At 37.3% G+C, this 25,177-nt stretch overlaps 1 protein-coding gene across 2 annotated transcripts in view; it reads right to left on the reverse strand.

Annotated features, from left to right (window-relative positions):
• The window catches only part of LOC124270920 (forkhead box protein N3-like), a 59,183-nt gene extending 34,749 nt beyond the window's left edge, over nt 1-24,434 (reverse strand). Inside the window, exon 1 of one of the 2 annotated variants that reach the window (XM_046705985.1) lies at nt 24,386-24,434. The gene's annotated coding sequence lies outside the window, so the exon portion shown is untranslated. Of the gene's footprint in view, nt 1-7,733; nt 8,056-24,385 lie in introns of those variants that run through there. The other variant, XM_046705984.1, reaches the window with a different exon arrangement.
• Between the last annotated feature and the right edge of the window lie 743 nt (nt 24,435-25,177).

The raw sequence follows: 25,177 nt of genomic DNA on the forward strand, positions 1-25,177 counted from the left end.
CATAAAAAATTGTAAATTGTATACAATGTGCGTGTATATACATGTATCTGATATGTATATTACATAACAATAGAATTGTGTGTATGTGTAAATATATTATGTGTCATTACATTTTAGGCGATATCATTATGTTGTGTGACAATATAACTACACATGTGAGTGACATCCTGTATATCAGGAAACATGGACTGTATATATTCAATACTCATATCATGTGACAATACCTGCAATATCGGAAATATTGACATCCTGTATATTGGGCTATACATACAGCATGTACATTGGTATCACAGAGGTTGACGTTGTTTGTTTAACGCTGCAATATTCCAGTTATATGACAGCAGTCAGCAAATAATAAAATCAAGACCAGACAAGCACGTGATGGACACCGTGGAATCAATGAAATCTGGACAAGATGACATATAACATGTCTATGAACCTGAACACCCAATCCCGTTAGCAGCCTCTTGCAACTAGCATGGTTTTGGTTTGGTTTGTTGTTTAAAGCAGCACTCAGCAATATTCCAGCAATATGGCGGCGGTCTGTAAATAATTAAGTTTGGACCTGACAATCCAATGATCAACAGCATGAGCATCGATCTACGCAATGTGATACGATGACATGTGTCAACTAAGTCAGCGATCCTGACAACCCGATCCCGTTAGTCGCCTCACGATAAGCATGGGTTGCTGAAGACCAATTTTAACTCGGATCTTCATAGGTCATAACTAGCATGGTGATGAAGACCAATTATAACAGAGATCTTTACAGGTCTGAGGAAAGTTGTAAACTATGAGGGCAGCAGAGTAGCCCAGTGGTTAAAGCAATCCCTAATCACAGCTGAGACCTGGGTTCAATTCCCACTTCATGGATACAATCAGCCTATTTCAGTTAAGATCAATGCTAAAAGCAGTGAAAAAACATACTCTCATCTACACTTGACACACATGCCACTGAATAGGAACAGGACCCAACACAGAAATAGTGAAGTTTACTGATGATGATATAGTCACTCAGGTTTCATCACACCATTAATTGTACCAGTAACGCTAGCCTCATCAGTATTCCTCATCTGTCTTGTAATATTGCAATAAAAGTCTCATAACAAGATGTGTTTTTCGGACAGTTTGTTAATTTTCCCCCTCAAGCTTGTACCACAGTTTTCAAGCTCATCAACTGTCCCATACCATATAACAACTATACTATACTAATTGCTAGGCTTCCTTCAAACAAACAACGGTAAAGCATTCCAGCATTATGAGAATTTGTGCACCATGTTATACAAGGAAAACGTTATTTGAGGAAGTTTAGTTTAATGCCGCACTCAGCAATAATCCAGCTATATGGCGGCGGACGTTATTTGAAGTAGCTGGAAATCTAATAATAGAAACTAACGTTTGTTGTTGGGTTTGTTAAAATCGCAAATCAAAATAGAAGGTAATCCTTTCAGTCTATATTTTCAATAAATGCAAGTTTTATTTTGGAAAAATAAAAGTGCACCAGAAGAACCCCCAATGTTTGAAAACATGTTTTTCCGGACATTGTGTGGAATTACTGTGAAAATGCACTACAGAGTGAACTCAGTATGATATGAAACGTGCATTATGTATGATTCACTGATGGAGGTAGATGTACATATCATCCAATAGAGTAGGTGGGGATAGTGATTAGTGAACACTGCATGCGGGGTTAGATAGCAACTTATTTCTAATCCGAATCAATTAACTCCTACAGACTCGCTACCTAATGGTAAAATGATTCTAACGTTAATTTACTAGTCCTTTCATAAGTTTTACCTATATTGGACTAGAAGATTTTCTTTAATGCTGAAATGCTGCACAACAGTACCTTATATGAAAGGAAGAAAATAGTGATATCAAACTGTTGGTGTTTGGAATATCAGTACTGTTATCTTGTAGTTGAAGGTGAAACAATAGTGGTATCAAGATGATAGTTTATATGGTATATACAGTTGAAACAATACTGATAACACCATGTAGGAGACTCACATTAACAGAGCTCCAGATAAGATTTAGCTCATGTGGGTACTGTACCCACTGTATTTTTTGGGAGTGGGTATTATGAATGTTGAGTGGGTATTTCATTTTCCGTTACCCACTGCTTTCAAATATGTGCGTATTTCAGTCATTTTACTTACCTAAGTATTATGTGACGGAGTAAGTTTACTAAGCAGGTATGTTCTGCCTTATGTCATACCTAATCAAAACCAACTTAAATATAATGGAAATGATTTCATAAAATATCACTCATTCTATACTGACAGTACAACACTAGTCCTATACTAACAGTACAACTTGATAGCAATCAATGTCTTTTTCATTACGCAAGCGATTTTTATAAATATATTCTGTACGCATTTGTTTTAAACTGTTTGCGTATCTAACATTTTAAATGCGTAATTGGTACGCAACAATTATTTTTCAATGCGTAATTGGAAATTTTATATGCGTATTTTACCCGGATACGCAGGTTATCTGGGCCTCTGCATTAATATCATGTAGCTGAGGGTGGTTATACTAGTGTATATAGCTGATATGAGGTATAACAATATCTTGCAGATGAAGTGAATGAGTATAGTTTTACGCCGCATTTAGCAACATTCCAGCAATATCACAGCGGGGGACACCAGAAATGGGCTCCACACATTGTACCGATGTAGGGAATCGAACCTGGGTCTTCGGCGTAATGAGCGAACACTTTAACCACTAAGCTACCCAACAGGTATTTGTTTATCTCTTAATTACTTCCACCTCCATAAACAAATAATGCTTTAAGTCAGAGGCCTTGACAATGTTGAGGTGTCGGTTCTTCCTCTCAAAAGAAGCAACTTGATGTGTCAAGACTTGATCTTATGTCACCATAGCAACGATGTCAGTGTAAACTTCTGTAAAATAAATGTCTCGATCATGCTGGTTATGGAAGTGACAGTAAATGGTATTTGTTCTGTGTCCTGTTTAAAAGCTTCCTGATTTAAAAAATCACATGTAAAATAGGGTCAGGAAAAATTCTAACAACTGCATTAGCCCAGCAGTATTGAAGGATTCTAGTGCTTTGGGAGCTGTACAAATCAACCTTAGTGGTATGTCTGTCATAAGCCCATGATATGTGAGTTATGATCATCTTAGTGGTATGTCTGTCATAAGCCCAGGATATGTGAGTTACGATCACCTTAGTGGTATGTATATCATAAGCCCAGGATATGCGATCACCTTAGTGGTATGTCTGTCATTAGCCCAGGATATATGAGTTAAGATCACCTTAGTGGTATGTCTATCATAAGCCCATGATATGTGAGTTATGATCATCTTAGTGGTATGTCTGTCATAAGCCCAGGATATGTGAGTTACGATCACCTTAGTGGTATGTCTGTCATAAGCCCAGGATATGTGAGTTAAGATCACCTTAGTGGTATGTCTGTCATAAGCCCAGGATATGTGAGTTACGATCCCCTTAGTGGTATGTCTGTCATAAGCCCAGGATATGTGAGTTACGATCACCTTAGTGGTATATCTGTCATAAGCCCAGGATATGTGAGTTAGCATCACCTTAGTGGTATGTCTGTCATAAGCCCATGATATGTGAGTTACGATCACCTTAGAGGTATGTCTGTCATTAGCCCAGGATATGTGAGTTACCATCACCTTAGTGGTATGTCTGTCATAAGCCCAGGATATGTGAGTTACGATCACCTTAGTGGTATGTCTGTCATAAGCCCAGGATATGTGAGTTACGATCACCTTAGTGGTATATCTGTCATAAACCCAGGATATGTGAGTTATCACCTTGAGTGGTATGTCTGTCATAAACCAAGGATCACCTTAGTGGTATGTCTGTCATAAGCCCAGGATATGTGAGTTACGATCACCTTAGTGGTATGTCTGTCATAAACCCAGGATATGTGAGTTACGATCACCTTAGTGGTATATCTGTCATAAACCCAGGATATGTGAGTTACGATCACCTTAGTGGTATGTCTGTCATAAGCCCAGGATATGTGAGTTACGATCCCCTTAGTGCTAAGATCGCTTAGTACAACGGTACACTGGGCCCCATTCCATAAGGCAATCTTAGCGATTTGAATATCATAAAACTATGTTAAAGTATGGGAGTTGTGATCACCTTAGCACTCAGACAGCTTCCTGAACAGAGTCCTAATGAACACGACCTGGAACTGGAACTTCCTTGATACCGACTTAGTGGAAACTGGTGGGTTTTAGTCTCCTTTGTTGTCATTCAAGTGTGTAGAGAAATGAAGCTTTCAGTGAAATGGCACCAGGAACAAGCAGACTTCAACATTCCACTAGACATTTGACTACTTTACTAGCCCTTTGAGCCGGATTCCTTTATAATTGCAGTAAAGCAAGGCATAAAAAGGGTTTGTCGGAGGATAATTTCTATTAATTTGGTAAGACTCACTTTTATGTATAGTACCACCCTACTTGAATTCTCCACCCTCCAGCAGTTACTTAATTCACCCTCCCACATGTTGCCATTACCCTCATTAAGTCCCCCCTTCTATCCTTCCACACCATTCCCTCCTCATTCTACCATGGCCCCCTCTTACCCCTCCCAACAGCTACCCTCTTCCTCCTTACCACCAGTCGTCCCCCCATAACTACCTAAAGGCCTCCTACACATCAATCCCCCTTCTAAGCCCCTTCCTCCCTCACATATATTCCCTCCACTCATTCAAAGGGATCCCTCTATAGCCCCTTCTGCAAGCCCACACCTTCCACCCTACTGCAGGAAGGGGTGCTGGTATACAGAGAGGTCTGTATTGTGGCCGCTATGTGGCTCCCTCCTGATCCTCTTCCCCACAGCTGCTCCTAACGGCTGCTTTGAGAGAGATGCCGCCATAAGCCATCTGGACCTAACCAGCCACCGAGATACACATCACCATGGTAACAATACACATTATTGGTTTTGAGAACTTCCTGTGACAACGATGTGGTGGGCTGGTAAACACATCTGGATAGCGAGGGTTCTTGTTTCCCCAACACAGACTCCCAAATACGACCTGTCTACTGCTATGGCAACCAAATAACATATTTCACCAAGAGATACGCGGAAGGATGTTTTTTGTTAAGTTGGGCAAGATACTTGGCTCAGAGCACTGACAACTGTGTATGAATTTCATGCTCCTTGCTCCAGTACAAAGCAAAGCAAGGATGCGTTGTGTTAGAATAATAGCAGAATATTGAATGCGCTGGAGCCTTCAGCTGAAGGCAGAGATGGATGAATTGACCTGAAGTGGCTGCTCGCTTCACGCTTGACTGACCACTGGTGTGACAAAACATTTACCAGCTTCTCCCATCCACACCATCTGAAGGGGACAACCTGTCCTCTCTCCCCCCCTCTCTCTCTCTCTATATATATATATATCTGTATGTTGATGACATGTACTCTATATAGATCTGTACTCACATGACATGTCCTCTGTATAAACCTGGACTGTCACATGACAGGTCCTCTGTATAAACCTGGACTGTAACATGACATGTCCTCTGCATAAACCTGAACTGTCACATGACATGTCCTCTGTATAAACCTGAACTGTCACATGACATGTCCTCTGTATAAACCTGGACTGTAACATGACAGGTCCTCTGTATAAACCTGAACTGTCACATGACATGTCCTCTGTATAAACCTGAACTGTAACATGACATGTCCTCTGTATAAACCTGGACTGTCAAATGACATGTCCTCTGTATAAACCTGAACTGTAACATGACATGTCCTCTGTATAAACCTGAACTGTAACATGACATGTCCTCTGTATAAACCTGAACTGTAACATGACATGTCCTCTGTATAAACCTGACACTGTAAACATGACATGACATGTCCTCTGTATAAACCTGAACTGTAACATGACATGTCCTCTGTATAAACCTGGACTGTAACATGACAGGTCCTCTGTATAAACCTGAACTGTCACATGACATGTCCTCTGTATAAACCTGAACTGTAACATGACATGTCCTCTGTATAAACCTGGACTGTAACATGACATGTCCTCTGTATAAACCTGGACTGTCACATGACATGTCCTCTGTATAAACCTGGACTGTCACATGACATGTCCTCTGTATAAACCTGGACTGTCACATGACATGTCCTCTGTATAAACCTGAACTGTCACATGACATGTCCTCTGTATAAACCTGGACTGTCACATGACATGTCCTCTATACCTGTACTGATGCACAACATGTCAACAATACAGGCCACAAATTGACAATACGAAATGAATAAGAATGAAGAGAACAATAACCAAAGTCTTTTGTGTGGTTTAGTAGTTTATAGATATTTTTCATTTGAAATTACATGCCACTGTCAATTATCGAGTTTTACATGACTCGTAAGTCATAGGTGATGTAATATTTTTTTAAATAGGCGTACCTTGGATCTAAATAACTCCACCAAATACAATAGCCAATAAATATATAACCATGCACGCCATGACATTACTTACAACATGGGTCAATACCACAAAATATGCTTTCACAACCTTTGTTCTATTTTATTGACATCATATTTTCATGATTCACAAATGTGGAAACTGACTTCCAAAGACATTTAATGTGAGTCGCCATGACTCTTATGTATAAAAGTCCATTTAACACCCTGAATTATATACATTCCGTTTTGTATCAAGGCACTTCATGAATGAGGTATCCCATTACTTTCAGTGAATCTTTACACCTGTAATTAAGTGACAATGCAAAAGCTACTGATGGGGTTACCATAAGACATTCGTGGAAGGTGGGAAAGATTTTGTCAAAAAAAACACAAAGTGTAAAAGAAAATAATATGCATGCTTCAAATGGTTTAGAAAAAAATCTGCCATAGGTATTTTTAGAAAGATGTTGGGATTTATTTATAAAAATGTTTAGTTTTAAAAAGAAATATACCTCAATGGATTGATGAATTTATTTGTTAGTGTATCAATGGAAGAAAAACAAAACTGCTTATTTTTCCATGTATCTAAAGGACTTCAATATGGATACAGCAGAGGGTAAGTTTGTATGTCACGTATATCCTACAAGGTGTAAATCATATAAGATGGGTCCTGATAGGAGGTTCTTGCATGATTCCAACCTGAGTCCTATTTCAGTTATTGTTGCAAGGCTATCTGTTAGATCTCAGACCAGAAATTAATAATCAGGAACTTCATTTCAACCTTGACTTTATTAATGGCAAAACAAGATCACAAAGAAAACTCCACTGTACATTCACTGATACACAGTCCCGCAGAGAATGCTGCAATACATTCAGTAACTATAAGCGTCCACACATCCATTTCCTTTTCAAAACAGATACCTAACAAACGCATTTCCATGGAATATAATGCAAGAGGAACAACTTCACGTCCCTTAGGATAAATCCCTTTCTTTAATTTTAGAAATATCAATAATGTCAATTTAAATTGGGATAAAACTATTTCTGTCATTTCTCATACATGAAACTTCACTTATTCACATAGCCTTATCAATTCAGTGGGACCCAGTAAGCCATTACCAAGGAACATTTAAATTGCTTTTGCCTTTTTGGCCATTAGAACTTCACACGAAGAAACCAATACAATGAGTGTTCCAGTACCACTTGGGCAGAATAGTCAATAAAAAATGTGAATTGTGTCCCGTAGAAATTACACTAATCTTGGTCCGAGGCTCAACTAAATTAGAATGAAGTGTTAACGACTTACCATTTTGGCGTCTGACACAGTAGCGTCAGTAAGTGTAATAAGCGCAATCACTGATGCCATCTCAATATCCAGGATCCCCATTTCCCGGCTAGACCATTACAGCACGGCAGCGGGGACAAGATAGCACAAATCCTGTTAGTGGCAAATACTTTTACACATACCAGGCCACCACACCATCTGGTTACCACGGCAACATGATGCTACTGCAGCAGAGCACAAAAACTTCAATTCTATGTCAGTTTTTGATTGGAAGGAGTCCAGTGTAAATATTGTTGAAGACATCCAGTGCCCAGAATCCATATCTCTTTGTCTGTCAGGCTATTTGTCAGTCTCTACTCGCAATCAGTTGCCGTAAGCAGCAAAATAAACTAAAGGTTGTTCGCGTTTGTTAATAGATGCTCGTGGTTGGGCTGGGATAAAGAGGGTAATTAAGCATATCCGAGCGCAGCGCTTCCTGCTTGGTCGTCTCTACCTGCCTACAGCGCCACAAATGCTTGAACTGTCTCATTAATCAGTGAACAGGTAAATACAAGATCTACTAAACACAAACAAATTTAATCGTACATGATAACAAGACAATTAATTCAAGTAAAATACTTTATGATATTCTCAGCCCAGCTACAGGCCTAAACAGACATGATACATGCTATAATCTCATTGGATAAGTCATGTCAGATGGCTTAAAAGTGTTATTCTTACAGGCAAAGATATGTGCAATTGTTCTACAAAATATTTCATGCATTTCCCTTTAAGGAACTTTTCTTTTAACTATATGACATAAAAATTAACAACTATTTCTAAATATTATCCTTATCTTTATATCAGTAAAGCCACTTTCTTTGTTTTAAGGATTATTTTGGATGGCAAGTGGAAAAGAAGAAAGGTGAAAGAAGTTCAACTTTCACAAAAGGTGGTAACATAAATATAAGACAAAGATATTACACAGACATTTTAACAAGGAAGCTTAGCACTTCACTTTAAACCTAGGAGCAAACTCCAACAAAGAAAACAAATTGTCGGAACTCGACAACCATGAAAACTTCCTAAAACTAGCCTAAAACATTTGTAAAATATAATTTTTGACACAATGACAAGAAAAAACACCCCTTATTTACATTTATTCATTCAAGTTCCAGCATTGAAAATGGTTATACAAACACCTCGACTCCAGCAGGGTAAAGCTACAAAATATTTTTATTGGGGTTTATAGGAAACCAGAGTTCTGGCCACAGCTTTCCTCATGAATGTCTATTGATATTCAAACAGGCAAAACATATTGTGTTAGTGTCAGCATAGTGTTAGAGATTAACACTAGCCTGCTAGCTCTTGGCTAGTAAATGATGTAAGGGCTTGAAGAATCTGAAAGCAACTATGATCTCTTAATCTTTTATTGCTATAAATTTCAGACCTTGGAAGATCTACACCAATCCATAACATTCTGATGTTGTTGAAAAAATATCACGTAAGTTTGATTGGTTTTTATTGGCAACAACCAATCCGCCGTAACCGTACTAAATTCCATGACTTTAAAGAGACAATAGCTTATGTATCCCCTGTATTTTATACAAAAGCGAAGCTCTAACATTAATCAACAGAACCAATTGCCAAACCCTATACCAGGACCAGTTGAAGCTGTCTGCACAAGGTACAGTAGCTCATCTCAATCCGGGAATATTTGCAACACGATACATCAACTCAATTGAATTTTTCCACTTAGAAGAATACTTGGTCAGATAATTAGCACACACTGATCAGTCAACAGCCATCATGACCTATCATTCATCAAATTGATGACAGGTCAGCAGTGCCAAAAACTGTCCCAAGATTCTGTGATCCCTTTTAATCATGCCAACGCTGGGACCAGCAAGGTTCATGTACTCAAAACATCAGCTTAGCTCATCAAAGTGATCCTAGAAGATGTCAATGACATTTTTTTATCATGATAGTCAAACGTTTATGCAAACTAAAGCCTTTTACTTGAGCTTCCATCCAAGTTTTGGTTGCATTTCGATGACGTCTGCTTACAAAAGGGAATCCAGGGATGACATTGACTGGAAATTTAGTGTTAATATGTGAACTCTTACTTACATGATAATGATGTACCAAACAATAATATGAGCTATTTTGGTACCTGAACAGTTTAAGCACTTCCCTTACACCAGCATTTAATGAATAAAATGCTAAATACGAAAGCTGAATGAATGTTTATAACAGAATTTTCTGCCATTTTATACAAAATATTAATACAAATACTTTTCTGAGTGAATTATTTAATAAATATTTATATACATAAATCTGTGTTCAAAAGCATCAACACTGATTATCTACAACACATCAAAAGAACAGTATGTGATAACATTCCATATCTCTTCAAGACAATGACAACGTACACACAATGAGGATGACATACCTGATACATTTACAGATTGTTATCGACAAGTTGGAGATTGCCTTCACCAAATGATACCAAGCTCTCCATACTGCATGTTACCGATCTCTTGGGGCCACAGGGAGCCCTATTATACACTTATTATGTGAGATGAAGGGGCCTTGTCATCTACACCTAAATGAATGAAATGGCCATAAACCTGTTGGTGTCATAAATATTTAATGTCCTTACTGCAATCAGCGTGTGATATGATTACCATAATCACCATCACTACAGCCTTGTATGCACTGGTGTCGTATTTCCAAATCTATGCGTGTGGACGATTGCATGAGGAAGCACCTTCCACCACGTTCATACCTTACTGTATCAAATCATTGAGTAAACATAACGAGATGAAACAGGTGCTAATTCAGTTTCATATAGCACTGCTCGTACGGACATGTATAAAACTAAAACGTTTGAATAATCGAGTTTGGGCCAGACAATCCAGTGAACACAACATGAGCATCGTACTATTGTGGAGTATGATGTTCATGCTGTTGATCACTGGATTGTTTGGTCCAGACTCGATTACTTACAGATTGCTGTCATATAGCTGGAATATTTCAACAAAATTAACACTGTTTAATGCCACACTCAGTAATATAACAGCTTGTTGACAATGGAGTAGGCAATCCAGTGACTGACTGACTGAGTATGGTTTTACGGCGCTATTAGCAATATTCCAACGATATCACGGCGGGGGACACCAGAAATGGGGTTCACACATTGTACCCATGTTGGGAATCGAACCAACCGGTCTTCGGTGTGATGAGTGAACGCTTTAACCACTAGGCTACCCCACCGCCCCTAAATCCAGTGACTGACAGCATTATCATTGACACACTAGGGACACAATGACATGCATCAACAGGGCTCCAGATAAGGGCCGTATCGGCGTATATACGGATACGGTAGAATTTGTTTTAGAAAACGTAGCAGATACGCGACACAACAATGGTGTACGGTCTTAGAATCATTTACAGACGTATTTATCTGCAAAATTATTGTTTCATTGTTTATTGACGTGTTTACACAAGACTAGCAATGTTGTGGTGCATATATGAAACGAAACACAAGATTACTGATGCTCCATTACATTCCATTCAGTACTCTAAATGTACTCGTGAGGTTTTCCAGTAATCCTGTATTGAAAAAATAAGGAGTAGATACTCCTGATGTTGAAAAATTATCTGGAGCCCTGCATCAACCAAGTCAGCGATTCTGACCAACCGATCCTTTACAGTAAACCATGGTTACTGATGACCAGTTCTAGCTGTGGTCCTCATAGATAACCAAACTTGCAATAACAGACCTTGATATGTGTAACTGAAATCTTTATTAAGTTGTTTTTGTCTAGATATTGTAGGAACTATCTTGTTTCCAGCAATATAACCTTCCAGAACATAACCTGCTGTCAGACGCTGCCAAAGTTTAACTCTTTGGCTGTTTTTATCACATGAAAATATTTCGATTCAGCTGAAAAAACACAGAATTATCAGGAACACTTCATCGAAAGAAACTTTTAAATCTCTGCTAAAGACCCATCTATTCACTGCTGCCTTTCTGTAAAGTTATATGAACTATTTCCTTCACAAATATTGTCACAGCGCCACTGAGCATCGCTATGGGGGATATTAGGCGCTTTATAAATACATTATTATTATTATTATGAATATGGTCACACATATTCTAAAATGAGTTTATATATTTTTCTCTACTGCAACAGCTGTTCTAGAAATGCATCTTGGGACTTTTTCTCAATAATGATCTTAACATTTCCAGGTGAATTCTTGTCGTGACCCTAATTTTAAGATTTCAGAGGTCCTTTGACATGAATATACTTACAACAATCCTCAAAAACCACAAGATCCCCCTTTTAAACACTGACAAGGAATTAGCAACTTCATAACACCATGAGGCATTCCAAAATGCTTTTAGGACAGTGTCTATGGATTGTTAATGAAACGGCAAACAGACTGAAATACAATGCTTCTATCAATTATAGATTAATTTGTACAACAACCATGATATACTTCCTAATCTCACCCAGGACAGTGTTGTGGACAGCATTAGTCCAGGTGACACTGGAGAAACTCTACAAACATTTCCTACATGTCTAACAGCCACTACCAGTAACACTGTTTAATCAATAGGTATCACAGACTGGCCACTACATCAGGCCTTTTATGGGTGGCTCTCCTAGAACACTGCACATAGAAATGTATGTAAATCAGGCTTGTACACATTAGTATAGTGTTAGTATAGTCTGGCTTGTAGATTGATATGTTAATAAGGTTTTCATAGCAATATCTGATCCTAAAATCCGACTTATGAATAAAGTGTCTGCTACAGTCGAATTCCATTTTCCTTCACATTACGATCTCATGATTAAAACAGACCTATCACTCCAATATTACCATACTTGTATGCAAGAAGGCAGTGTCACAATAGAATGTTTTAATGAACCCTCAGTACAAGCAATGACCAACACAGACCAACATATCTGTTTCTCGAAAACCAACACTGTCAGGGAACCACTGAATGCAATATAATAAAGCTGTGTAATTAAAAAGTTTGGGATATTTTATCAATGCTATCGTTTCTGAGCGTCATTTCCTACATTCAAAATTGGATGGCTTACAGCTTATATTCGTGTTATCTAGTGTTTTTCTTTTGAAAAATGTCTCAAATGAGAAAACAAAGATATTATGCCACATTCTTTTTTAAAAACCTGAGATATGATTGGTTCATGAGTCCACACAACCTTGGGTGGTGAAAATTCACTGATGGTTCGTTCACCTGACAAACCCTGAAAGGACATTTCCTCAGATCTTCATGCAGAGACATTGCATGGGACTAAAATATCTGACTTAAAAGAAATGTCACCCACTATAAAGTTCCACAACTGCTACATAAGCATTACTTTCACAAAATTAAACAAGTGTAATAAAATATTTTCCCACTACTTACATGTATTTAGCAGCTAGCAACTTCTAACATATTACACTGTTCATGATCAGAACTGGGCCAACACCTGTTGAACTCCAGCCACATGTTGAATCGAACTCTAGTGCATACATTTCAGTTTCCATGACAACTGGGCCACATAAATGCTAGAGAAAGGCTGTATACATATTTGACCATTGATTTTCCAAGCAAGCTGGAATCCATGGGTTAAAACAGCCAGGTCAGGCTAGAACCGATAAACTTTGGGAACTACCAGTTGTTTCACTAAGCCAGCCATGGGGTCACTAAGACAAGCACCTGTTATCAGAGGCTTTGTTTCACTGAATGCTGATACTAACAAACCACCACAACATAAAACAAAGTGCAGTCTTTTATTTACAAAAAGGATAATAACTTTGTTGTTTAATTACTCCTATTCCTTATTACTCAAACATAATGACATCATAATAAAATGTTTTGTTCGACTACCGGGGGGTATGTATTCTTTACGATTGTGAGGGATTCACATCAAAGGGAGCAAGTTTGAAGAACTGTCAGCCATGTTGAAGGACATTTAAATTTTAAATATTTGCAAGAAATTGTAACTTTAGATTATGAATTGAAATACCATGCATTTTTATCTTGTAAACATCTTTCACTTTTAACTGCCTGGTTTGTATATATTCCACCTGTCATATTTACAAGATTATATATCATTGTATATGTTTTAGTACCTTTAGAATTCAGCATCACAAGCTTTAAAAAATGTTATAATACCTTTTACATAAATTGGGAAACTTTGATACCCAAAACACTGGCAAAACAATGCCATGTGACATCACACTGATGCTGGGTTATCAAGTGTGCCTGAACTCCTCTCAGTGTTCTGCCGCCTCTATATGCATTGTCATTAAGTAAGCCCAGTGATGTTGGGAGTTTTCAATATTTGCGTGCTAAATGACAGCAGACAACAGGGCAGGTTATTGCAAAGGCCAGTTTATGAAAACCCTTTTATTTAAATATATTTTACATTTCATGTTCAAATTAATTATGAGACTAGATGGATTATAACTGGGAACTAATATACATTTTTTTTCATTCAGTAATTTGCATCATTACACAGAAATCAAGTTTTAATATTGAGTATATTTATCGAAGCATTAAAAATTAGGCTTATTTTCAAAATGAAAAAGACAAGTGTTGTGGATTGAAAGGGCTTGTACACCCTTTTCACATCCATTTTAGTGGATGCATATGCTACTCTCACTACACTGATGTCAAACCAACATTACATTTCAACTCACTCACTCACTCTAACCTCTCATTATGCAACTACAATTATACATTTGATGAATGATGTCAAATTCTGATGCATATATGACGTTAACCACACTGGTGTAGACTGGCCATATCGATCGTAATCCCCTAATCCATTCTTATACACTGCAAATTATTTGTCCATTTGAAATGTATATTCAACCATGAACTATCCAAGCAGGATCGATTTGATTATTAAGATAAAAAATCCAATCCAAACTAATTGAAATTTTAAGCGTTAAATTTTCAGCCCTTATTTACATTATGTTCCTCTATTCTGGCAAATCACTATTCATTTACGGACAGGAATGTGCTAATATATAAGTAATATGTAAATTTATGTTTACACTTCAGGTGTAATTCTTTGTTTCTTACAGCTCACAGGATGTTCTAATTACTCATCAGTCAGTAAACATGATGGCCTCTATCTGAGCTGAATCTCAATCCCGCAATAGTCATGTCAGCAATCTGCAGATTGGCAAATTAAACCCCACGCCTCAGCACTGCACACAACACATTTCTTCCCCAACTCAAAGGCCTGTGGTGTGATTGGACCTATCCATCAACCGTTACCATGTCAACAAACAATCTTCAAGAGGTTACTAAGCAACCAAATCCTGCATTTTGATGAAGGCACTAGCTGCATCCCTATCTTCCACAACGTTGAGAATTGAGAAGAGCCGTTGAATGCAGGCTTGTCACTGGTGGACAAACCACACACCACAGACATTGTATTATCCATCATAATCTTAATTGGCAATAAAACATTCTATCATCATTTCTGATAATGTTCTCAACAATCACCTGGCCAATGCTGCAACATTAAAGATTCAGCAATGGTCACACAATGCAAACGTTCTCACTATCTGTCGACGGCTATTAACCAAAGTAACTGCATTTTATGACAAGGAAAGTACTTCAAAAGCTCTGAAAGCCGATATAACATGGCAGTTATTTCATACAGCCATTACTGTTTCTGTAGCACCTCTCAAGCTGACATTCATTACATGGATTGACCTCAAAACATTGAGGGTTATTCCAGCACTGGTGGCCATTAAGTGCACCTTGTATTCATATAAGTCTGGGATATATCTGAACGCTCAGTCCATATGTTTTCATGACACTGCTAAAAATATATGCATTTTGATATTAATATTTAAGAAATGTATTTACAAATCAAACACAACATGCATACTCATATCTGAGTACAACAAATGTTGTATGTTGTAAAGTATTTTGCTATTTTATCGCTTTTATTATATTTTTTATAATTTTCATTCAATGACAAACTTAAATCAAGAAACTTAAATAAAAAACTAGGCATGTTAGGATGATAGTACACTTAAAGTTTTCTAATTCTGCTTTGAATAAGGATGGTTTATAACTATAATATTACATCAAAATGATAACAAGAAAATGTCTACCTATTAATATTGATAACCAAAATGTTTTCAATGACATAACTTCCAGCAGATGTTACCATAGTGACCATTTAGGCGTTTAGAATAAGTTCAGCTCATGATCCGTCTCGTGCATCATATAGCCTGTCTTTCCATGACATGGCGTCAAGGCCAAATCTATCTGCCGTTTTGCACAAGTAGGTAGCATTGTCATTGTCTTATTTCAAAATAAATAAATAATTAGTAATGCATCTTGTCATTCCATTACTTGACAACACATATTGCAATTATTGATAGCTCAGCACAATTGATTTCCACTGGTAATAGAAAAGTGCAATGTATCCATTGTTACATCTTTCATTAATCATTCATGGTTGTTGTTTAATGACAGCAAAGTATGTCAAACTTCAAGCTACATTTACCGATATGGTTCAACAACTGTAAGGTTTCATCATAATTATGTTGTTTTTTAATCATAATTAAGAGAAATACAGATTACGGTAATTGACGCACTGGCCAGGGTAGCTCCACTAATTACAGGTAATCAGAAAGGCTAGAAGTACTTCAGGTGTTTGCGACATTGTTACATAGTATAGTCTGACTAGCAAAACGTTTCAGACACCCGTTTCACGAAGCTCTCGTAGCGCTACAACTATCAATGTTACAGTATAGGAAGTACGAATGATACGAGAAATGATACGAGATCTTACACTTATGAGAGCTTTGTGAAACAGGGCCCTGGTAGGTATACTTAAAGTATTGGCTGCAAAACCTTTTGTTTGACTGCAGAACTTGTATAAATAAACCTCCATGATCAATAATGGATACCTAAATTAGTAATTTCATCTGTACAAGCATCCCTGAACCTAGACATGATATGTCTCATCTTACATCTATTAGATAAAAATTACCAGATAAACATAAAGCAAAAGATCTGTTGAACAGGGAAGGTCGTCTACTACAAAGTATTGAACTCAACAAAATTACTGGGGATTCTTCATTCTGTATTTGACCTGTGAAGATATGGATTACAATTGGTTTTCAGTAACCAATGCTTGTCGTAAAATTAAAGAGGCGACTAATGGGATCGGATGGTCAGGTTTGCTGACTTGGTTGACACATGTCATCGGTTCCCAACTGCGTAGATTGATCCTCATGATGCTGATCCTCATGATGTTGATCACTGGATTGTCTGGTCCAGACTCAATTATTTACTGACGGCCGCCATATAGCTGGAATATTGGTGAGTGAGGCATTAAACAACCAACCAATCATTCCATATTAATATTTAAATGATTACAATGTCACACCATTGTTGCTGCAGCTGGATGAGCCAGGATTACACTAACCTCTCTAAACTGACTGACTGAGTTTGGGTTTACGCCGCTTTTAGCAATATTCCAGCAACATCAGGGCGGACCTCTCTAAACATACAGTATGGTTTTAGTAGTACAACAAACATAACCATTAGTCATTAGGCAGAGTTATACAGAAATTATATACATATCAGCCGTAACATGGTCCAAAATAGAAAAAACACTCAAATTTGTTGGTTCCAGAAGCAAAATTAACTGGGTTCTCTGAATTCACCCTCAGATCAAAAGGATCAAAAGGATAAAAATTGTCATTTCTCCATCACTTCTCCCCTCGAATAAGTCAGAGATCAAATCTGCTGTTCTTTGATTACTGGACATAGTCTGTCTCACAGTCCCTGAACTACATTAATTTCCCTTCCTCTCTGCGTTTTCTGCAATGCTAAATCATCAAATAAAGTCTATCTTCAGGATATCCCATCTCACTTGGGCTCTTTTTCAGTTTAAAAGGAATGATTTGTTTCTATCAAATCCTTATATTTCAGAGACTATGCATTAGTCTAAGTTTGCTTTAGCTAGAGTTTGAATGATGCAGTGAATTGCAATGTTGGTGGTGTGTAGACAATGAGCTCTTCACTCCAGTACCTCAGATAACATGGTCTGCAATCTAGCCTCTTTTTGGCCTGTATTTGTGACACATGGCAACTTCATAATATGGGAATTTCTTGTACAACCCATTCAGATGAATGGATCATTTTCGACCACACCCTTGAGCCCTACGCACAATGAAATTATCATCACAGGCCCTTCTGGTGCATATTTATGGAAACTTAAAGTTAACTCCCGGACCCTCATAAAAACTATATCATATTGACGCTAGTATAACCGTGTTCTTATTGGTGTGACTGATGGGAAGCACAGACCACTCAATCAACCATTTCCTTCTTAAGACTTGGTACGGATAAACAAAAATGTACTTTTACGTAAACTTCCCCATAAGATGACATTATCCCATAATGCATCCTTCAGTAGTCCTCTGGGCCCTGTGATACAACAATTAGATTATCAATCAAAATGCCATATTTTCTTGCATATAGTGCGCATCAAGCATACCGTATATGACCGTCTATAAGACGACCCCATGGATAAGACGACCCCCAAACTTGACCCTTAAAATCAGTGTCAAAATGGTATGTTTCGTGCATAAGTCGATCCCCCGCGATGGGGTCCTAATCGCGGCAAACACAGACCACAGACAACTGGCAGTGAACAATAATTTTTAACTTTGGTCCACATTATTCAAAGAATTCACAATCATATATATTGCGTCTACTCACGGATCGAAACGAAGTGTAGTTGACAGAAAATGCATAATATATTTTGCTTCTCTAAATATCATATTTATTGTAGCAACAAACTGGCTTGCTTATTTTACCCCATTCAACAATCACGAACTGATTACCGCCTCGTTTTCCATTGACTGCTAGTTTACAGTAACATCGGTAAAAATGTGTGAATTTAAATGGCTTCCGTATTTTACCCCATTCCATGTGCGTACAACTTCTGCTTACCACGTTCATGAGGGTCCGTATAACCTTAGTGTTGATTACATATATTTTACATAAAAACTGTAATTATATAAGGATATATTTCTTTGGGTTAAATAATAGTATTCTGTATTATATTTTACTGACGACTGCGTCAGAATTCGTCCCGTTATATTATTGTGCATGTTTGAACTTGTTCGCCGGGAAACGTGTGCTCAGCTGATTGCGATTTCCGGCTCAAATACACACGGTAATCTTAATCTTAATTAATTCATAGAGCAAAAACTGTAAATTAAAATTACACAATGCTAGGATATATTTCTTTGGGTTAAATAATAGTATTCTGTATTATATTTTACTGATGACTGCGTCAGAATTCGTCCCGTTATATTATTGTGCGTGTTTGAACTTGATTGCCGGGAAACATGTGCACAGCTGATTGCTATTTCCGGCTAAGATACAAAAGGTAATCTTAATCCCTGCAAATAATACAATGCCCAGCAAAAACAACTTGGAACTTAAAAGGTAAATAATCTTGTCTAGTGATGTTTAATTGCAAATTTGACGTCTCTAATGACAAAGTCGTCTTCTGTTGTTTGTTCACGCGAATCGATACGATGTTGTTTTCTTACCCCTGGAAAAAAGTTTGATGAAAGCGTAACCCATGGATAAGATGACCCCATTCTACAGATTGCTTTTTTTGGTCCTCAAAATTTGTCTTATAGACGGTCATATACGGTAATGCACTTATAACTACATGTAAATCATATCCCTTCAGCGAATTCATGTACGAACAAACATGTATTAACAAACTAGGTGAATAAAAAATTAAATTTGTGATAAAAGAACCCGTGAAGATCCGGGTTAGAATTGGTCTCCAGCAACTCATGCTTGTCATAAGAGACAACTTATGGGATCGGGTGGTCAGGCTCACTGACTTGACTGACACATGACATCGTATCCCAATAAGGTGACAGCATTAAACAAAAACCAAACTTACATCCCGTTCTCCCAGGCAGTATTTTTATGCATGTATTAAGATTACTAGGCTGGAAATGGCAATCAGCTGTGTACACACATCTTCCATATTTTCCAGTGATTCAGTTAAAACATACCAAATAAAATAATTTCGAACAATTTTTATGCTGTGATCGGAAGAATTATAACTGAAACTATTATTTGACCAGGTACAATATATTACAATATCCCTTTTTTACTTGTTATGTTCAATAAATATATTTTAAATAATCAGGAGCGTCAGAGGGCAGATATCTTTAAAGGTCACATGCAACGTAAAACACAACTTTGCAGATTCTAATACCTTTCGGTATGGACTTACAGACACAAATCATCAATAAGGCAATTCAACTTATAAAGTTGATAAATAACGCGATGAAAACCCCCTTCGAAATCGCAGTTCAAACGATTTACTAAATTCACCCCAGCGCTTGAGGTGAAAAGTGGTTTCAACAGCTGTGCTGCGCTGGACTGCACTCATAGCGCATGCGCAGTGAAACAGGTTCGTGCAGCTTGGAAGCGGGATGTGCGGATTTAATATAAGGTCGTGAGCAGGAGTAGAGTAATCAAAACAAATAGTAAATAATCTACTCATTACATAAAAGAGCCTTGTTAGGATCTAGATCTACTCAGCTATGTGTCAACCAGTGAGGCGTTCGACACTTCAAGACGGAAAACCTTCGCTGGCGGTGAATACTCGGTGAAGGCTTTGATGTGAGCTATTTTTCTAATGTTTTGTTGATATTTCACAGGCGTGAGCTTTCTATATGTTAAGACAGTAGATTACCGATTTAACTGTTTATATACTTTCATTTGTCTATTTCACCACACATTCTTCTTACCGAGTCACTTTCTCAGTTCGATACTTAAAGGTCACATGCAACCAAAAAATCAAACATAATTAAAACACAATTATCACTTCTTCATGACATATAATATGCATTGCTGATTATGAAAAAACAAATAAACAAAATTATAAGCGTATAATCGCAAATCAAAAGTGCAATATTTTGTACTTGGGTTTACCTCCCTCGAAACGAAGCAGCCGGGATACCGAACCAAGTCAGAGCGGGTGGGTGTGCACTCAAGTGTAACGGCTGGTTCATTAGCAGATGCCGCCTTCACGGCTCATTGTGTGTGTCTATATAGAAAGTTGGGTTTTGTAAATACATGCTCATTTTTTGTGTATAACATTTTGCAATCAACAGACATCATAACATGTCATGTGTTCAAGTATCACACCTGCCTGTCTGTGTAATTACATAATGTGACAGAGACCGAACTCGGGCCATAAATCAATGCGTTTTGTTTATGGTGTATAGCCTGATTGGTGTTAAGTTCAAATTGCATGTGGTCAGTGATCGCAGTTGTGTATTGAATATTGTCATTAGCAGACAGGCAGGCAGACACACAGGTGTCAATAAAACAAGACATTGAGTTTTGTCTGTGACAGCGACATATCTATATCACAGTTAGAAATTGTGTCAACTCTAAATAATGACATCCGCACTGAGGGCATCGGTAAATGAACCAGCCAATGGAAGTCCTCATTACACTTGAGTGCACATCCACACGCTCTGACTGTTTGGTATCCCGGGTGCTTCGTTTCGAGGGAAGTAAACCCAAGGACAAAATATTGCACTTTTGATTTGCGAATGTACACTTTTAATTTTGTTTATATGTTTTTTTTCATAATCAGCAATGTATATTGTATGTCATGAATAAGTGATAATTGTGTTTTAATTATTATGTTTAATGTTTTGGTTGCATGTGACCATTAAGGAATGCAACTATCTTGGGCGATGAGGCCCACAGGCCCTCGTGTCTTTGCGCGGATTAAAGATTTTTAAAAGATATATAATAATTTGAGATGACACTCCCCCCTACTCGAAATGCTTCACAGTACAATACATTATGACAATGCCGGACACTTCGGTGCACCCCACCCGACTGCTTTGCTGATGGCTATGCTACCATCGCATGCAATCAATTAAAACTCAATGTAAACATAATCATGGATGATTGGCCTACCGAAAACCACTCATGACACCTACCAATTCTTTATTGTTATTTCTGCAAGTCGATTGAAACCCGATTTTGACTCTCAACTAAACGAGCTTCGACACAAATGGATGACGATATATCCGCGCAAAACGGGAGTGTGGTCGAAACAAGAACTCTGATTGGTCAAAGCTTGTAAATCTGCACATTCTTTATAAATTCGCGGGAATTTTTACTTTCATGACTGCTTGACTTGGAGGAAATGTAAGATTTCTTTTCCAGCAATGGCTTCTCAAAAGAAGGCATCACTTGTAAATGTCTCCTTAACAAACATCAACCAGAGGGCTCATCTCAAAAACAATATTTTATTAATCTTTAATCTTCCCAAAGACACCCAACTTGTCATCACTAAATCATGCTAACATGCACTCAAATTTCAAGAAATATTATTTTTATTGAGTCAGAGTAATGTATTTATAATTAATGTATCCATTTTCTGGCAACTACAGTATTTCAAGGCATCAGTAGGGATAAATAACGGTGAGTTGTTGCATGGCTGATAACGTCACACACGAATTCGTTGATTTAATTGTAAACAACATCAAATGAAATTTTGGATAATATTAATAAAATAGCTTCATAACCTAAATCATGATGTACAGTTTATAAGCAGACGTGTAATTACAGTGAGTGAGTTAGTTGAGTTTTACGCTGCACTGAGCAATATTCCAGCTATATGACGGCGGTCTGTAAATAATCGAGTCTGGACCAGACAATCCAGTGATCAACAGCATGAGCATCGATCTGTGCAATTGGGAACCGATGACATGTGTCAACCAAGTCAGCGAGTCTGACCACCTGATCCTGTTAGTCACCTCTTACGACAAGCATGGGTAACTGAAGATCAGTGCATTGGATCTTCACGGGTCGCTCATGGTAATGACTTTGTATTCAAATATATGGAATTTTCTAGTAACTGTACAGGCTCATTTAGTAAGTGTAAATGTTCTGATTGCATGCAATTTCAAATCCATTTGGAAGACTTTGTCAGTTATAGTGAATCCATTTGGAAGACTTTGTCAGTTATAGTGAATCATCAAATGGAAGTTGAAGAACTGGAAGTGAGCATTGCCATAAAGCAAAAAAAACCTTTAAAAATAGACTGCAAATATATTCACGTCCTAAGATGTCTCCATCTCTCTTAAAATGTTTCAAATTTTCCTGAGTAAGGCCAAACAACCACCCACCCACTCCATACACACACAAATACTCTGACAACTGTGTGGTTGGTACCCTATTGGGGAACCGCTGATTCGACACAAGACACATTCATAACTAACTGCATCGGCCCAGGGCCCTCATCAGATAAAATCGAAAATGATCCCTGTAGATTTATCTAATTGTAGATACTAGATGATACCTGTGCTGGGATTGCCCTTTTAAAAAATCTGTTTAAATCTCGGTACTGACAGCATCCTCCACCATATATTTTGCCAAACAGTGTTGGTTTCTAGGATTTTGAATTGGGCACTTTTTCTTTTCATGCTATAATGCAACCATTTAAGCGGTTGAAATTTATTTGAGTTCATGATCCTACAAAGGATTTTCATAAAATCCAATGCCATGGCCATGAGCATAAACTGTAACAATGACTTTCTACATAAATTTATTAGATGTACTAAGAAATAATATATCAATAACTATTAACTTGACCATGAATGTTTTTAGGAATTTAGAGTTTAAGCATTAGGAGTCAATGTAAAAAGTTATAGTTGAAGTAAGGATTATTTGTTTTAGTACTCAGGCAACTAATATTAAGTCCCAGATTATGTTAATTTGAATATTATTTCAAGGTTTTACCTCATATAGGCGTAACAAATTAATTATAGTTTCATACTTGAATGAACAATTGGAAAATATATATTAGATCTATTTCAACTTTACATTTTGCATATAATATATGTATTAAGCATGTTGAAATAAATTTAAAATAGCTATAAATAAAGTTTCTAGACATCTAGTTTGAGCTTTGAGGTTTAACACTTGAGGTTTAATTTATATCCACCATAATAACTAACACAAATGAAATCCCTGCTACCTTTCCTTTCAGATAAGTGCACTGAAATCGTGTTCTCGGTCTTCTTGGCTCACGATTATCACGACATATGATGTACCACAGGGTAGATCTTCAGTTTCATGTCTATATATTTGATGGTTATCCATGTATTCAGCAATGACTACTTGGTAGTCGTGACTGAAGAAAATGGGCCAAAGAAAATATTAGCAGGGGCAAGGCTGTTATTACATATGACAGTAAAATAGGCTGTATGACGTAGGCAAAACTAATGAAATCATAACATACAAAAATGTATTGTATATTTCCGTGGCATTAACCATCGTTTACAGTACACGTGGTCAATATACCCTTACGCTTGAACCGACTATCCCACATTGGGGTGTAAACAAATCATTCGGGCAAAAGAGCCAGCATTATCGCGGAAGTGGTTGTATGATTTCCCGCGAAATATACCGTTCCCTTTAATGACCTAAATATTACTGTAACAGTTAATTCCGGATGTTACGGTTAACAAGGAATAACTGTTAATGTTTAGTGGGTGTACCGTTGTCCCCAAAACATGTATACATGGTAACATAAACAAAGCCACGTAATAAAACTTACCAGAACAACGTGGTCATGTGTCCTAATTTATTCTTTAGTGTAAATGCAACGGAAGTGACGTTCTTAACACGTGATGACGCTTTCCAGCTGCAGCTGCCGCCACCCTCGCTATACCGCTCTTGTTGGGGTAGTCGATATAATTTATGCTCCATCCGCTCTGTGGTTTTCTGTTATGCTTCTCAAAAAGTAATTCATCCGTATGCGTGCGAATTTTTTTTATCTGAGACCATATCTTGATGCCGGATAAAAACAAATTCATAGGCAAATATTGTTAAAACACATATTAGTGACCTGACAATCAATGATTGGCATAAAAGCTCCAGAGTTAACTCTATGTATTTTGTAATGTACAGGAGGACAGTATATCAATACATACAATCAATTATTTACAACAAACATAACTGGACAAAAGACCATGAATTAGTTAAATCTGTGACATACAACAATTAAGTACACCTTTACAAGGGTATTCGTTAACCGTTATTTGAGTTTAGATCGCCAAACATAAATGTAAAATTATTTTTTTGCCAGTTTTAGAAAGTTACGCAATTCAATTGAATGAGATAAAATGTAATTACGACATTCGAGGAAATAATGTAAAACACTTTTAATTATAAGCCTAAAGCACAAATACAGGAATGATTATCAATAAGATTATATTAATAAGGCGGATTTAAGATTACTGCGTGAGCGCCTTGTATGTATGATATTTGCTTTCCGTTACAACCTAAAAGGAACAGGAACAGTGTTTTGTTTCTGGCACATTTTGTGTTTAAATACTTTAGGTTTATC

This window comes from Haliotis rubra, unplaced genomic scaffold (genome assembly GCF_003918875.1).
Source record: "Haliotis rubra isolate DU_JTF1 unplaced genomic scaffold, ASM391887v1 Scf156, whole genome shotgun sequence".
NCBI classification, from domain to species: domain Eukaryota; kingdom Metazoa; phylum Mollusca; class Gastropoda; order Lepetellida; family Haliotidae; genus Haliotis; species Haliotis rubra.